This window comes from Pteropus vampyrus, unplaced genomic scaffold, assembly GCF_000151845.1.
Source record: "Pteropus vampyrus isolate Shadow unplaced genomic scaffold, Pvam_2.0 Scaffold64, whole genome shotgun sequence".
Taxonomy (NCBI): domain Eukaryota; kingdom Metazoa; phylum Chordata; class Mammalia; order Chiroptera; family Pteropodidae; genus Pteropus; species Pteropus vampyrus.
In genome coordinates, this window is record NW_011888845.1 from 2,695,872 (window position 1) to 2,712,572 (window position 16,701).

General features: G+C 29.8%; 1 long non-coding RNA gene across 3 annotated transcripts in view; it reads right to left on the reverse strand.

Moving 5' to 3' along the window:
• Nucleotides 1–2,560: 2,560 nt before the first annotated feature.
• Nucleotides 2,561–16,701, reverse strand: part of LOC105292806 — a 67,799-nt gene continuing 53,658 nt past the window's right edge. For 2 of the 3 annotated variants that reach the window (XR_002780624.1, XR_002780623.1), the window contains exon 4: nucleotides 2,563–5,884. This is a non-coding gene — a long non-coding RNA (uncharacterized LOC105292806). Of the gene's footprint in view, nucleotides 5,885–16,701 lie in introns of all 3 variants that reach the window. The other variant, XR_002780622.1, reaches the window with a different exon arrangement.

Consider the following 16,701-nt stretch of genomic DNA (forward strand, 5'->3'; position numbering starts at 1 on the left):
GATGCACATCTATTTCTTCTCCTTGACCAAGGCTTTTACAATTAAAGCATTTTAATGCAGAAAATGGGAACCAGAAAGTCAGAATTATAGGACTAAAGAATATTTTGGAGAGATAAAATTCAAACTTACTTTTTTTGAAACGAGAAATTTGAGTCTGTTGAGATATTAAGTGGCTTGTTCAAGTCAATGGGCGATGCAGAACTAAAACCTGTCTCCTGAATCCTGTATGCCCATTTGACTGTATAGACTTCTTATATTTGCTTTCATAACAAAATATTTCTTCCATCTATTGAACATTATTCTAATTTGGGTAACTTTCAAAATACTCAGTGCCTACATAATAAGTAATGTAATTTTATGAGATGTTTATTTAATGACATCTTTTTTTAATAGTTCCATAAATTTTCAGTGAACCTGTCTTGCTATTGTTACTGACATACAAAAATCTTAATCTCCATGTAGCTGGTTAAGGAGGTATTATTATAAACCATATTGAAAGCTATCCAAGCCCTTGAAGTTAAATTGATTCCTATGCCCCTCAAATCACCAATCTTGAAACAAAATCAGAAACTTGGCAGGATGAGCTTAAATTCTTAAATGAAAAGATTCAAACATTACAATCTGAACTATAGACTTCTAAAGCTCTCTCCGGAGTTTTAATTAAGGATAATGCTGTTTTCTTCGTAAAAGACACACTTTAAAATTTTATAGGAGGGAAAAAAAGCAATAGATTTTAAATCCATGTGAGAACTCAGAGAAATACTACATATTAATCCTACTTCTATAATTGAAGCTATTTTCAAGATTTAATTCTCACTCCTCCTTTTTTGCCAAAGGCTAATACTTTTGCATGCCAATGATAAGGTTCAATACCCACATGAGCTCAGAGATGTGTTCCTTGGGGCTTTAGGAAGCAATGCTGTAGATAAAGATAGAATTGCTTGTATTGTATGAGGAGGAATTATATATGCAATATAAAGTGCTTTCTTCTTTTAATTATCCTCTCGTTTTTTATTCAAAGGTTTTTGAGCCTTCTCCCAAAGTGGCACTATTTTACCTTAGACAACACTTTTCATTCTCATGTGATTCATTTGCTATACCACTGAATAAAATAATAATAATAATATTAAATAAAAACATAAAAAATGCTCATAAGCTAATACAATAGACCAGACCTCACCCATAGTACAAAATTGGCCTAGAGCTATAATGTTTGTAGTATGGTGTTAGTATTTTTTTTAATTGATTGGTAATGTTTAAGATGGAGAGTACCACTTTTAGATTATCTAAATTTTCAGTTTTCTAAATATCAAAACAATATATTTTTACTTCAAAAAATTCAAATTCAATTCTCTCAATAGAACATAAGAAATAAATATATCTAAAAATTATGCATTTAATAGTGTGTTTATGTGTTTAATAGTTTAATAGTTTAATAGTCCCACTCTAATTCATGTTTGTCTGAATTAAACTCCACTGTGGCATTGGTCGTCAAACCTAAGTCGACATAAGCATCATCTAAGATACTAGTTAAAATATATATTCTGAGATATCAAACCCCATTTTTTTGATTCTGTGGATATGAGATTGGCCCTAGAATTCTGTATTTTCAATATCTATACCAAAAGAATTGGATGAGGACTACACTTTCATAAAGACTGACACATTTCTAAAGGATGTTTTGGAGGCATGTCGGTGTGTGAGAAAAAGGGCTACGATCCTACATTTCTGTAACGCTCCAGATTTGACTTGCAAAGCTGCCTACTTTCTACCTTGTTCGGAGAGTACAGAAAACTACTTCGGCCTGTAAAACTAGTATTCCCAATACTCTAATCTGCTAAAGTACATCAGCGCCAAGGCGCCCAGAAGGCTAGTATGGTGGTAAAAGTTTCAGTATTCAGGTTACTCTGATTTTCCTAGAAGATATTTTGCCTCCTGAGACAGAGCTAGTTTAAAAGCAATGAGAAGACAAGCTGGATTCCAGAACTGTATTAGAAAGAATATCTTTCAAATAATCAATAGCTACATGAAGTAGATATGGAATATAAATTCTATCTGGCAGTACTACTGGCAGCACATTCTTTTGCTTTCAGACTTATCCTAATTCTCACATCCATAGATGGTTATCTTTACTGTAAATTGTGATAGAATCTAGTGGAATTGTGCACACTTATGTCAACAACTTCTCAGTTAGATTAAACTTTCCATTTATTTGACACATAGGTAATAAAAATTGTTGCTTATAATAATAAATGATGTATAAAGTGTTCTTGCTCTGGAAACTACAATCAATAATATTCCAAAATATTGCATTCTCATATGACAAATCTATTCTAAGCTTGTGCCACTCCATCATGCTTAAATCCATGAACTCAATAATTACTTTAACCATTAACATTTATTCCAGAAACTGTAACAGAGGATCAAGAAAAGGACAATTTAGTTTTCAAAAGTACAATTTTTTTTAACATCTGAACTTGTTCAAACCTATTCATATTATTTTGTCTACTTTATATCATTGACAATTATAAAAATAATACTACTACTATAAATAATAATTTAAATAATAATAGTATTTTTAATGCATGTATTACCACAACTATAAATTATCTTATTGAGAAGAACTAAATGGAAATAGTGCACAATGACTCATAAAAGAAATACTGAAGTAGATATAAATTTTAAAACACACAGCTTCAACAGATAGCTGAGAAATGAAAATAAGATGCAATTAGGTCACTATACTACTAGAAAGTAAGTACTATTCTACTAAAAAGGCTAAAAGGACACTGATACATAAAACTGTTTTTGAGGAACAGAGAACACATTTTATAAAGACTATCACTACAGGGATTAAGAACACAGACCACAGGATAAAAGAAAACCAAATTCAAATCCTCAGTATGCCATTCATTAGTAGGGTGTAGCTGGTATGATTTATTTAAACTTCCTCAACTTTGTGGTTTTCTTGTCTCTATAACTGGGGAAATATTTTTTTCTCCCATTGGCTTTATTATAAAAAATCATGTAAAGTAATGCAAATGCTTTCTTTATGACAGTATTTCACACATAGTACGCATGAACAATAAGACAGGGTCTATGACTTTCAAGTTCTCAAAGGAGAATAAGGGAGTTTAAAATCTTGTTCTGTATTTAACAATGTTTTTAGTGTTTTTAGTAACTCACAAAACTAAATACTACGCTATACAGACTTTAGGAAGGTTAATGAAAACTCTGAACCTCATTTTCTTCCTCTACGAAAAGGAACTAATGACAGTATTGATTTAATAAAGAGAGTTTTGAGAAATTTCCTAATAGAACAGTGCCTGATCCAGTGTAGGATCTCAATAACTGTATGTTATTATTGTTATTGTTCTTGTTATTGTCACAGCACATTCTATTTTTTTGAGAAGGCAAATTTATAACTACTGCTTATTTTTCCATATCTGTATTTTCTGTTTATGTTGTCTAAGCAAAGCTTTAATCCTGGCTGAGTCTCTATGAAGAAATAATTATAACTTGTACATATTCACTTTCCCACAAGTGTATGTTGACTTAGGGAATCTGAAAAAAAAGTTAGGAAATTAATTTTACTAAGAAGAAAATGATATAATGCATTCCAGGAGTCAATTTTAATACCTTTTAAAGTGTCCCTGACACTGTTTTTCCCATTAGATTTGAGTAAAATTACTAATAATTATAATTAAGCAAACCCTAACATATTATGTGAAATATAATATTTATTTTATTTCTTTATATTCATAAACATTTTGCAAGGCTTCTACCAGTTCGATGTGTAGTTATCAGGACAGCTCTTTCATACACATCAATCAAAATGCACAAGGGTAAGCCATAATGTCTATAATTGACAGGTATATTTTTCAAGATTGCTTTATTTGTATGTGAGTAGGACCTAAAAGAAATACTACTTAAGAGGGATGCAAAAAACTCTATAGACTACCATTACTTTTGCTATTTAAAGCACATATGATATTGATAAAAATTCTGGCCCAGAAGATAAAGCATTATAAAAAACACTAAGAACATTGTTAAAGATAAAAATATTATACAAACACTAGGAATATTGTTATCAGGTAAGAAGAACAAGATAAACAAACAGATGTATACATTCAGAAACAGTGCTATAGAACAAACATCCATATCACAATTCTTCATAACATACTCAGAGAGTATCATTTGTTTTTGAGAGACTCACTATAAATAATCTTATGATGTGAAGTATGTGTTTATGGATGGTGCCCTTTGACAGACAGTGAAAGACACTTTATTTAATGTAACTCACAAAACTAAATACAAGTATATTTTGAGCTTTTATATAACTTGGCAAAATTTCAAGCTGTGGATGGCACTAGCCATTGTTCACTTTCTTACAGTTAGAAAAAGATGCGAAATTCTCAACCAAATTTAGTTTTAAGAAGGTTAGACTTGTAAAAACATTGTTATTATGAGAGAGAAGGTCACTGGTTTTCTAAACACATAGTCTTAGCACCACCATAAAAGTGAAATTATTTTATTAAATGAGTGATGGGCCAAGAAGGTCACAGTGGCTTGTAAAGAACAATAGCAAGCCACGAGTTTATAAATCTTGGAAGAACATTCTTTCATTTATAGGGCTCAGGATTATGATACAATTTGGAAAAGTGTAAGAAGCAAAAGGTAGTCATTCATGCTGATACAAGGTACCGGTTAAAATTTTAAAAGTGTTGAGTGTAAAATTTTACCAAGTTTTAATCTGAAAATGTGTGAAAAAAGGACAAAGTATATAATTTATGCCATTTTGCAAAACATTACAGAATCAACATAATTCAATGTTATTTTCCAATTAACATAAAAACGACCTATTTAATTTAACTTTTACATTGCTGATTTGACCACTCTGATTATTTTTAGTTATTATTCAATTAGCTTGATTAATTATAACTTAAACTACTCAAGTTTCAATAAAATAAATGAAGATAATTATTAATATTTCTTTCATGTTATTTTTTCCTGTAAATGTTATATTGTACCACCACAGAAGGGAATGACCATTTCAGAGTACCTCTGTGATATTTTATTTATTATAAAATCTGAGAAGAATGAAAGAAATATATACATATATATCACAAGATATAATTTATTACATTGTAGTTATTTGTCAATAAATCTTATTTCACAAAATATACGATAAAATTCTATAAAATACAGAGCAAAGAATTTGCCTTCTTTAACTTTATAACATATAGCACATTTTGAACATATTATATACTAGAGAATATTTGTAAATTAGTGAATAAGGATTAATTTTTTTAACGTTTTTAATTGTGTAAAATGCTTCTCAGTGTATTTGAGCATAGTGATTATTTTTGTTTCTACCGAACATAAACAAAACTAGCTTTCTGTTTTAGCTCTGGCATATAAAGAGCTAGGAAGTCAAAATTCCTGACCTTAAGCAAAAATCTAAACACACTAAAAATCAATGACTTTCAGAGAATTGATAGTAGAGGACAAACTGCCAACTCTAAAGAAAAATAAACCCAGAGACTAAATGGAGATCTACTTACTTGGAGCAGTGCTGCTAGATACATAAACTAGTAAGAATACTTAACTGGTAATTTTCACAAATTGCTGAAGAATGAGATTAGACTAGTATGAGAGAAACTGCAGAGGGCTACAATCTTGGGAGAACTCAAAACTCAAAAATCTCCATTTTCTCACGTTGAAGATTCAAAAAAGACAGCTCTTCTCTCTGGCAGGGGAAAAAGAAGAATAATTATTGTGAAATACATTCGGAACGTAGTCCATAAGAAAGACCTACAGTCAATGAAAAAGACCTATTGGAACTTTATTCCAACTGCAGCCTTCTGCAGCCTTCTGTCTTCACCTAAGGAGGAAAAGAAACACACCATCAGAAAAACACATTTGAAGGTTCTAAACAGTAAGATTTAATAAAATTGAGGGGGATTGGAGGGCTGGGTGAAAAAGGTGAAGGGATTAAGAAGTACAAATAGGTATTTACAAAAAAGTCATGGGATGTAAAGTATAGCATAGGGAACATAGTCAATAATATTATAATAACTATGTATAGTGCCAGGTGGGTACTAGATTAATTGGGAGATCATTTCATAAATTATATAAATGTCTGAACACTATGTTGTACACCTGAAACTAATATAAAATAATATTAAATGTCAACTCTGAAAAATACAAATTAAAAAAAAAATAATAAAATTATAGAACATGTTTCTTTCCTCCCACTTTACAGCCAAACAAATGGGGTACCATTATAACTGGATTGCAGCTGAAAGAGCTAAAAGATGCAGATTCTCTCTAAGGATGAGTGCTTGAGGAACACTAAAGGCAAAATAAGGACATAAAAGGTGTTCGAATTCCTGAAACCTATGTAGGGAAAGAAAACTTTCCTTTTACACCCTTAGGTTGTATGGTTGGCTAAATAATTAAACTGACATAAAACAAATTAACAGGAGTAAATCATACACATTGTTTTAACATTTTTATATTTACAAAGGAGTTTTCATATGACCCAGACTCAGATATAACAGACATCGGAAATGTGAAATAAGAAATTTAAAAATACTACGATTTATATGGTAAGGGTTCTAATAGAAAAAAAGTAGAAAATACTTAAGAGCAGATGGATTGTATAAGCAGAAAGACAGAAACTCTAAAAAAGAAAAAGGAAATGCTAGAAATCAAAAATACTATAACAGAAATAAAGAATCTCTATGATGAATTTATCAGTAGACTGGACACAGTTAAGTAAAGCATGAGTGAGCTTGAATATAGATCAACCGAAACTTCACAAACTGAAATGCAAAGAGGCAAAGGAAAGGGAAAAAAAAGGACATAAAATTCAAGAAGTGTGAGGCAATCACAAAATGTGTAACGTATGTGTAATTGGAACACCAGAAGGATAGAAAAGAGAGAACAGAAGAAATATTTGAAGTAATAACGGCTGAGAACATTCCAAAATTAATTATAAATAACAAAATACTGATCTTGGAAGATCAGAGAACATCATGCAGTATGTGTCAAAAAAAAAAAAAATCCATTCCACAGCATATCATATTTAAACAACTACAAAGACATAGAGAAAAATCTAGAAATAAGGTAGAGATTAAGAAACCACACCTACCTATAGATGAAAATATGTGTATGTGTGTGTATGTGTGTGTGTGTGTGTGTGTGTAGCCCTTTATATCCCTTTAGGAATAATTATATGGCAAAGGGCTAAAAATTTAATATTTAGAAGTTTTATACTTTGAAAAATTTGACACTTAGAAAATAATTTTTCTACAAGCCTTTAATATCCTACATGTAAAAGATATCTACCCTAAAAATATCTAAACTTTTATAATAACAAAAATATCCTCAAAGGAAAATCGTATTTAAAACTCTGTTTTGTGAATGGAGCCTGAGGAGTCTAAGCAAGCTCTTCGTTTATTATAGTATTTGTCTGCATCAAGCCAATCACTTTCAGTGTAATAGAACATTTTGATATCCGAATCAGAGTAGGCCAAGAAACAAAGGGAAGACATCTATATTTATCTAAAGGCATTTAAGTAATTTAAATTCAACTCTAAAGCTGCCCGTGATAAAAGATAAATAATGACACCTCCTTTGAAATTGAAGCTTTTAAAGCAGTTATAGACAAAACCTCAGAGGCGTGTTATTTTCTCTATTGTCTGTCATTGCATCCATAGACAAATTGGATGTGAGTTCTGTATTTGATATACTCTGAATCCTAGTTACTTTAGAGAATGACTAGAATTTTATTTTTTCTTTCAATAGTTGCTGTTCAAGTGAAGACAGCGAGAGGGATGGTCTTGAACTACACTATTTGGAGATGAATCTAAAGGTCAAAAAGAAAAATAAAGAGTTGCAAACTTTGTAGCATCACTGTAATTTAGAGATATGCCTAATGTGATAATATATAGAATGGTATGCACACTTTGGTGAAAGAGGAAAAAAATTGGGTGAACGAGCTTTCCTTTTGATTATCTGACATTAAATGAATGTTCTCTGTGTACCAGCCATTTTTCAAAGTGATTCCCAAATATTTAAGTATTGAATTCCTAAGATAACCATATTGTTTATTCCATTATTATTCCTATTTTACTGAAGAGGAAATTAAGGTACAAAAAACAGAGTAGTTACAGATATAAAAGACAAAGATGGAAGGTAACTTGCCCAGGGTCACATTACTCATTATCTGTGAAGTGAAGAAACTTCACACAACAGTCTTGATTCCAGAGTTTGAACCCGTTACCTATGCTATGTTGCCTCTTAGAGCTAGAGAAAAGCAAGACAAAAATAAAACTTGCTAATTAAGAGCAAAGAATGTTAAATGTTGCTCCTATCACAGAAGTATCTAGCAATCCCAGTGTATAAAATATAATTTTTTAAAAAAGTATTTATATCTATTTTAATGTATATGAAATATATCAAGAACATTTTAAGTAAAAACATTCTAATACATTCAAAAATGGAATTGCAAAGAAAGAAAATAAAATATTAACTTAAAATTATTGTAAAAATTAAACAAAGTTTTTACATTTAAAATCTGTTTTTATTGTGTGGGAAATATATTATTCAAATTAACAAATATAGTATTGAATATGACAGATTTTTTCAAAAACTTCACAAAGGATATAAGGAACAGTTGAAAAAGTTGTGAGTAAATGCAACCTATCATATCTACTGCAGTACTCTTGCCCCTGGAACATTGATCTCCTTTTAAAATCAATGGAGATTTCATTTTTTACTGAGAAAAGTAAAATCTTGAGGAATAATCCATACCATTTTTAAATAGACCCTAGAAACATGTTTCCTAAGCAATTTCATATTTCACCATTGGCCTTTAAAAATGGACGATTCATCATTCATATGCCATCCTATGAAAAAAGCCTAAAGGGCATTTTGGTAATCTAGAATTAGCCCCTCAGTGTTTATAGTAATTGATTAAAATATTTATTTTTAGAATTTCAGGGTGATGTTTTGGGGCATTATTCTATACTTTCAAATTCTTCTTCCTCCAATAAGAATGAAAACCTTTCATGAATAGCAAAGCATAAGACCACAGGCATGTTCCAATTTACTAAGTTTAAAGCCCAACATATTAGGGGGCCTGTGCTACAAACTGGTTCATTTACACAAACAATGACATTGTTGCACACAATAAGATACATTGCTGTCCTGACGGAGAGGAGCAGATGAAATATATTCAGTTTTCTTACAGCTTCACAGTCTAGAATATTCTTTCATGATGTGTAATCTCTATATCTTTCATGAGTTCGTCCAATTCTTATACAACTTTACAGAGTAAGTTTATTTTTTTAAAATCACAGTTTGAATTTAAATTCTCAGCTCCCCCAAATATTCTCAAGATTATATATTCTTCATTCGAATAGTCCCAGGACTGCTCATTAGCACTTTGTTTAGATGCCCGAAGCTTGAGAATGCCCTTTAACATGCCACCCAGTGTAAAAGAGACAGTCAGACTAATGACTAGTGTAGGGGGGAGCGGGGAGGGGAGAGTATTGCATCATAAAATCTGAACACAAACTGCTATTTACGTGGTTACTTTATGTATCCACTTCACAATTTACTGCAGGTATATTTCTCGATTACCTATTCAATACATTCCAGGCAATTCTAATGACGTGGAGGATTCATCAGTGATGAGGCCAGAAAAATCTGTTCTCATGAGGGTTTTGTTCAGTGTGAAATCTTAAGTTATTTTATACATAGAATGCTATCAAATAATTTTCTTTATTTTGAAAATCACTTCTGTTAAAGTTAATAAACAATATTATTTATTTCTCTTTCAGAAAGAGAGTTCAACCCTTTAAAAATATCACTTAAAATACACAAAGTTATGATGTAAATAAAAAAAACAAATTATTTTTGAAAAAAATAATCTGTATCTTCTTACTTAGATATTTTTTGCATCTTTTTTGGCAGATTTTTAAAGTAGTGTTGTTGGTAATTAAAAAATTCAAATGCTTATTTCTCCATTTCCTTTCTTTTCCATTTTACTCCATTTTTGTAAAGTTAAAGCATCTATAATAAGGTAACATTAAGCAATATTTAGGATAAACAAAGGAATATAATAATAAAAAATTAAAAAATAAAAGAGAAATGATTCCCTGGTAATATGACAACTTTGTGAGTGCAAAATAAAATAGTTACAACAGATGTTAAAAACGTCATAAATTCATTAAATGAGAATTTATATAAACTCATGTTTTAAATTTTTACAAGTTACTACCAGACTTTGTCATAATGAATTCACCCTGAAACACACCATCACCCTCACGTTTATCACAAATTAACAGAAATAGACAAACATTAGAGAGGCAAATCATGTTATGGGACTGGCGTTTTACAGACATGGAATCATGATGATAGCACACAGACCAGCTCTGTCAGTAGGCAAACTCAGCATAATTAGATTTTATGTCTCACAGGAGAATCTAGAAAGTGTTCACAGGAGAGTCATTTTTTTCATCTACTCTTTTGTCAAAGAATAAAAAGTGACTTTTATAAAAGGAAGCTAAAAGAGGTTTATAAAGATTACTATGTTTTGATTTTTAGAATAAATATTTACATCTAATTATACATGGCCTATACTAATTAAATGCAAAATTAACATATTCATTTGGTGCACAGATTCGTAGTTAGCTAAAATATTCAATTCATATATACACTATCCCTATAATTGTTATAATGTCTTTTTGAAGAAAAAATTAAAAATATTATATCTCATTATAGAAAGTACTCATAAAACTCCTACATGAATAGAGACCACTTTTATTTATATGGAAAAATGAAATCAGCTAGATATTCTGAAGTTTCATGAAAACATAAAGATTGGCAACTAATTTGAACTCTATGTCTTTGTCTTAGATGGAGAATTTCAGTCTTCAATTTTCTAATTTTCATTTAATTTACATAATTATATTTCTTTCTAACTACAATCTGCAAAGATAACTGGACATAGCACAGTTGTAACTGTTCTTATAATAACAAGTTTTCTGAATTAAGCTTTGCCTTCTACATCTTTAAAATTGTATCAGATGACATAGGGAGAATTTAAACTTTTTGATCAGAAATTCTGTGTCTCTTTACATTAGAAATAAACATCTTAAGAAACATTTCACAAATTTAAATCAAAATGAATGTTGCAGCTATGGAGAGTATATATTTATTTATGCAAGCATTTATAATGAATGTTCTGCTCTTATTTATTTTATTGGGTAGAATTTAGCCTGATATTCTTGGAAATCTTGATGTTACTGTCAATATTAAATGAGCTACTTAACCTGAAACATTTCTTTTATCTCTTCGCAGTCCTATTCTTTATTACAAAATAGTGTGGAAGATGAGTTTAATTGTACAAAAAGAAGGAGAAATTTTAAATCAATTTACAGTGTCAATTGTTTTTCCAAGCGATTGTTTTGTTATAATTTTATTATAAAGGCCAAAGTTAAACAAATTATACATCTTCCCATTAAAAATAAAACCCTTTTAGAAAAAGGCGTGTCCAATAGATAATTGGAAAGAATTTACTAGACTTTTGATAAAAATTAATATTCAAATTGTTATACAAAATTAGCACATAATTTGAAGTGATTAATTTTAAGAAAAGATGTGTTTGTATGTGTGTGTGTGAAAGTGTGTTAATTTTTATAATTTAGTAGATAGTATACATGTCCTGGCCATAGATAATAATTACATAATATTACAAATAATGACATCAGCTGATTATTAGAATAATATCAAATGATAAGCAATTGGTATGTGCATATTTTATTTCTAATAATCATGCAATTAAGTGTTTTTTACTTCCATTTTTCAGTTAAAATAATATGTCCCATAGATGGTAACTCGCTAACTCCAAAGAACACCAATGTGAAAAACTGTAGCCAGGAACCAAAACTAGGAATATTCTCTCTCTAAAACTCATGCATTTTCCATTATACCATGCTAGTTCTAGTGGAATTTTTTTGTGAACTCTTTCATAATAGAGCCTTGTAGAATGTGTGTGTGGGGCGTGTGTGTGTGTGTGCATGTGTATCTGAACTGGGGTCCAATTCAGACTTTGATATTTGCAAGTTGTGTGACTTTAAGTAAGTTACATGGCTTACTTGAGGTCTATTCTTTTTTGTATAAGAGGATAATAATTTTATTCAGATTAAATGGTTGTTTAAAGATTAAATGAGGTAACATATAGAATTTCTAACACACATGAGGGAATATACACATATTATGAAGAAGGAATACCTATGCCTTGCTTTGTATGTGTATGTATGTAAATGTATATAAATGTATCTGTGTGTATGTGTATATATAATAGAGAAAGAGAAAAAGGAGGCTGAGAAAAGCATTTTTTCAGTTGATTCTAATGAAAATTTACAGGCATTTTTAATTCTATTTTCTGCAAATGTAAAATAAATTGAGAGCTCAGATAAAAATCTGTAAAAATGACATTCATTTTTCCAAACATTCTTTTTTTTTAATATAGCCTTCTTAAAAGTTTAGCCTTCTTAAAATTGCAACATAGTGGATTTGACTAGAATGCTTCTATTTTATTTCTATTTAACTGCATCATGTAGTGAACTACAGACATTCTACTTCTTAAAGGAGTTTTTGTTTTTAAATTGGAGCATAAAATTGTAGGAAAAATGACATCGCAAGGAATCTAATAGACTTAATTTTTTTCCTTTTAGCTTTTGTAATGACTGTAGTTCAATATTCTAGTTTGATTATGTCTCATTAAATGAATATTCTTTCTAAGTTTTTAGATAAATCTTAATCATGATTTACACATAAATTTTTCTCTTCTACTTTCTATGATTTTCTTTTTCTCATATAATTGTGTGCTTTCCTAATGCTTCTCCTACTTGAATTTTAAATAACATGTTTGAATAGTATGACATTTTATTTTGAGTTTTGAATAAAATAAAAAGCAAACACCTGAGTAAATAAATACATATATATTTACTTATTTATATCTTGGTTTATTCCATACATTGTTTTAAGCATCTTATAATATGAATTGTGACAGTAGTGTATAAATTTATTCAGAATTATAAAATGTTTCTATTTAGTGTGTGAAATAACTGTATTTTATGGATGGTCACAAGCAATTGTGAACTTATGAACTATCCTGGCCTAATTATTCATGGATGGTGTGCTAACTTTTATCCATACCATTTTTCTTTTTCAGAAAATGCTTGACTATTGCTAAATTCAGTGCCGTCATCTTAATTTAATTTTTAAAATTTACATAAACTCTATTATGAGGCAAAATTTTATTATCAAAATTTTACCATATCATGAGTTAAATATATATTAATCATTTACAGCAGTCCACCAGAGTGTACATCAGTCAAATGCAGAATTGATGATTAAATTGTGTGACAATAGCTGGCTGCATTGTCTCTCCTGAAAGATAAGACTCAGCAGACACATCTCATAAGACCATATTTTAATAACGAGATTTTTATTTTGCTATGCTATCACTTATTATAGCCATTAATTAAATATTTTATTCTAAGTTAAGACATATTACTTGGATTTTCTAGATCACTCTGGAGAAAATGTTATATATTTTAATCTATTCATTTAAAATTTTGTTTTCTTGGAAATAATAATAATAATGCAAGGCAATTATAAACACAAAATGTGTAAATGCCCTTTCAAGTAAGATTATTAGTATTTCTCTTTTGTACAACATTGTATTGTCCTATAACTTTCTAATTATAGTATAAGTTAAGCTTATAAAGATTAAAGAAAATCTTACTAAATTTTAATTATGATTTGAAGTCAACATGTTTGGAAAAAAAATAAATAAATTGCTATTTTATTTACGTAATAATTAAAAGGTCTTTCCCTGATTTAAGCTCCTGTTTATAATTAATCTGAAGTAGTAAGATGATAAGTTATAGAACGAAAACAAGCCCTCTTAATATACTTGGGTTCCCTTCCTAGATATCCATGGAATATTAATATATACTGGTCAACAAAATTTTCTACTAGTTTTGGTTTTATAAATTTTGATTTTGTTATTTTAATTTTATAAAATCCCTAAACCTCCATAATAATGCTATGCTTGGCCTCATTCACGCAGGGCCAAGTGTATTTGTATTTGTATATACATATATAATTTTTCTAAGCCATATTTGAGAGGAAGGGGTAGAGTCTTTACTAATAAAATGTGAAATTCTATGTTAAATGCAGAAATAGACTGATGAGTTATATATATAATATACTAATATATGATATATAATAATATTATACATATATATGAGATTCTTCTTTTGTGTGTATTAATATACACATATATTATATTTTATATTTCGAATATTTTATAATCTGAAGAGAGTATCAATGTCAACATAATATTATTATCCCCACTTTAAAGATGAAAATATGAAAGTATGAAGCAGAAGGAATAAGAGAATGAACAAATTCAGGACAAAGTCTGACTCAACTGTCCGTATAGCAACTTTTGTGAATCTTCATATAAAGTGAGTACTAAAATTAATCATACATGGAGATTTAATGTTTGAAAAAGATAAAAAGTAAGTAAGTCTTAGATGACCATTCTAGGCATTTGTATAAACATTTTTCTTTGTTGTCAAACCTTGCATGATCACTTGTTTGAGATATTTTTCTTCTTCTAGGAATCTAGTTAGACTGTTTTTAATTTCTCAATTCAGATCCCATGGAAGACTGGGATATAAAAAAAGCAGCAATAATTTGAGAATACTGACAATATGATTGATATGTTGTATGATCTTGACCATGTTACTAGATTTCTTGAGCCTGATTCACAAGGTAGAGAGACTGGCATGGTGAGAATCAGCCTGGCTAAGTAAGAAGAAACAGAAGGCATTGTTAAAGAACATGGCATCTGGAATCAGGCAACTAGATTTGTATCCTGGTTCTACCACTTACCTCTTTTTTTTCAGTTCTTTCATCCAGAGAACATAATTAGTATTAGCAAATTCCCTCAGGTTTGTTATGAGAATTAGATAAGTACCGAATCAATATTTTCAATTATTGCTATTATCGTAAAGTTTGAATAAATTATATTATTACTAACTTGTTTTCTTTTACATAACATTATAAATTCTTATTTATTTATTGTATACTTATCTAATTCAACCAAGTGTATCCTTAAACTCTAGATGGCATGTGATTTTCATATTGTATTTCTCTAGGCAGGAGATTAGGACTGTCCAAACAGAGAAAGATATTGGTGGTATAAAAACAATTTAGTGAGAAAATAATTGAAGCAAAGGAGAAAATAATTAAATTGCCTGATTTTTAACAGAAATAGCCCAAAATATACTGGCACAAGGAAGACGAAGCTTATTTTTCTTTCCGTAGTGGTTCAGAGGTGAGAGGTTGAAAATAGGTCATTCAGGTGTTCAGGTTCCTTCTGTAATGTCACACCCATGGTCCTCTACTTATTGTCCTCATCCACATGCTTGAAGCTGGCTCACTGGTATCACTTTCTTATTCTGAATAAAGGAAAAAAAAAATTCTCCTGTACAAGTTTTTCATCTAGAATTTGCATTCATTCAGATCTCTTCTTGCTGATTAGAACTTAGACTGAGATCCATCCTGAGCTTCAAAAAAAAAAAAAAATGTTTTCTAACTAGATGTTCCTGAGTCAACTCTAAGAAGGGAGGTAAGAATAAATCCTGGAGTAAAATTTGCCATGTTACAACCCAGCTAACACTCTTAAAACCATTAAAAATTATAGTTCTTACTTTAAATTAATGTCTGAGATTGACTTCGGTTAGCATAAATTGTGCAATAAAATGAAAATACAATAAAAATGTGAAGGCAGTAACAGCAATATTTGGCATATTTATTTATTTTTCCATCAGCTTTCCTAAACTATTTTATAATTTTTTTTTTTTAATCCACTGATGAACTGATATTTTCTCAACAAACACTCAAATGTTTCACTGTAGTTGCTACAAAAGTGATTTCTAGGTCTCCAAAGTATGTGAAAAGTAAACTTCAGAAGAACTTTGGTAAGTATCTTATTCTCATAACTTCCAGCTTCAAAGAACAAAACTTATTCACGCTACCTCAATGGACTGAGTTCTATTAGGGATGCTGCAAACTCAGCAGCATCAAGACCATCGGGGTGTCATGGGAATATTGAGGGTGGATATGAAAAATTGGCAGGGAATCTTTTCTTCCTTTCTTTGTCCTTATGTCTCTCTTTTTAATTAAATAGCCTCTTAAATCTGTTCTATCTTCTCTCTACACACTTGACTCTACTGATGATTAATAATTTATACACAATCATTAACTCTAAATTTTTAGCTCAGCTTTATCAAAATCTCACATTCTCCATATTTTCTATTTCTTTTTTAACTGAAGAATCTGATCAGTTTGAGGTTCTTTGTTCTTATGAGACTATTTATTACAAGCATTATGATCAGGGGTAAGATAATTCAAAAGACCTATAGGAAGGTAAAGATAATTTAGTGGACTTTTACCATCCTGTCATGAATATACTTTGTACCTCTGTTCTTAGGTAAGTTTTAAGTTGTACCTACTTGTTTTAAGTTAAAAAAAAATCTAGACATACATTCTTTATCTGATGGAATTCATAGCCTATTTTTTTAAACCTTCTTTAAAACTGTGGAT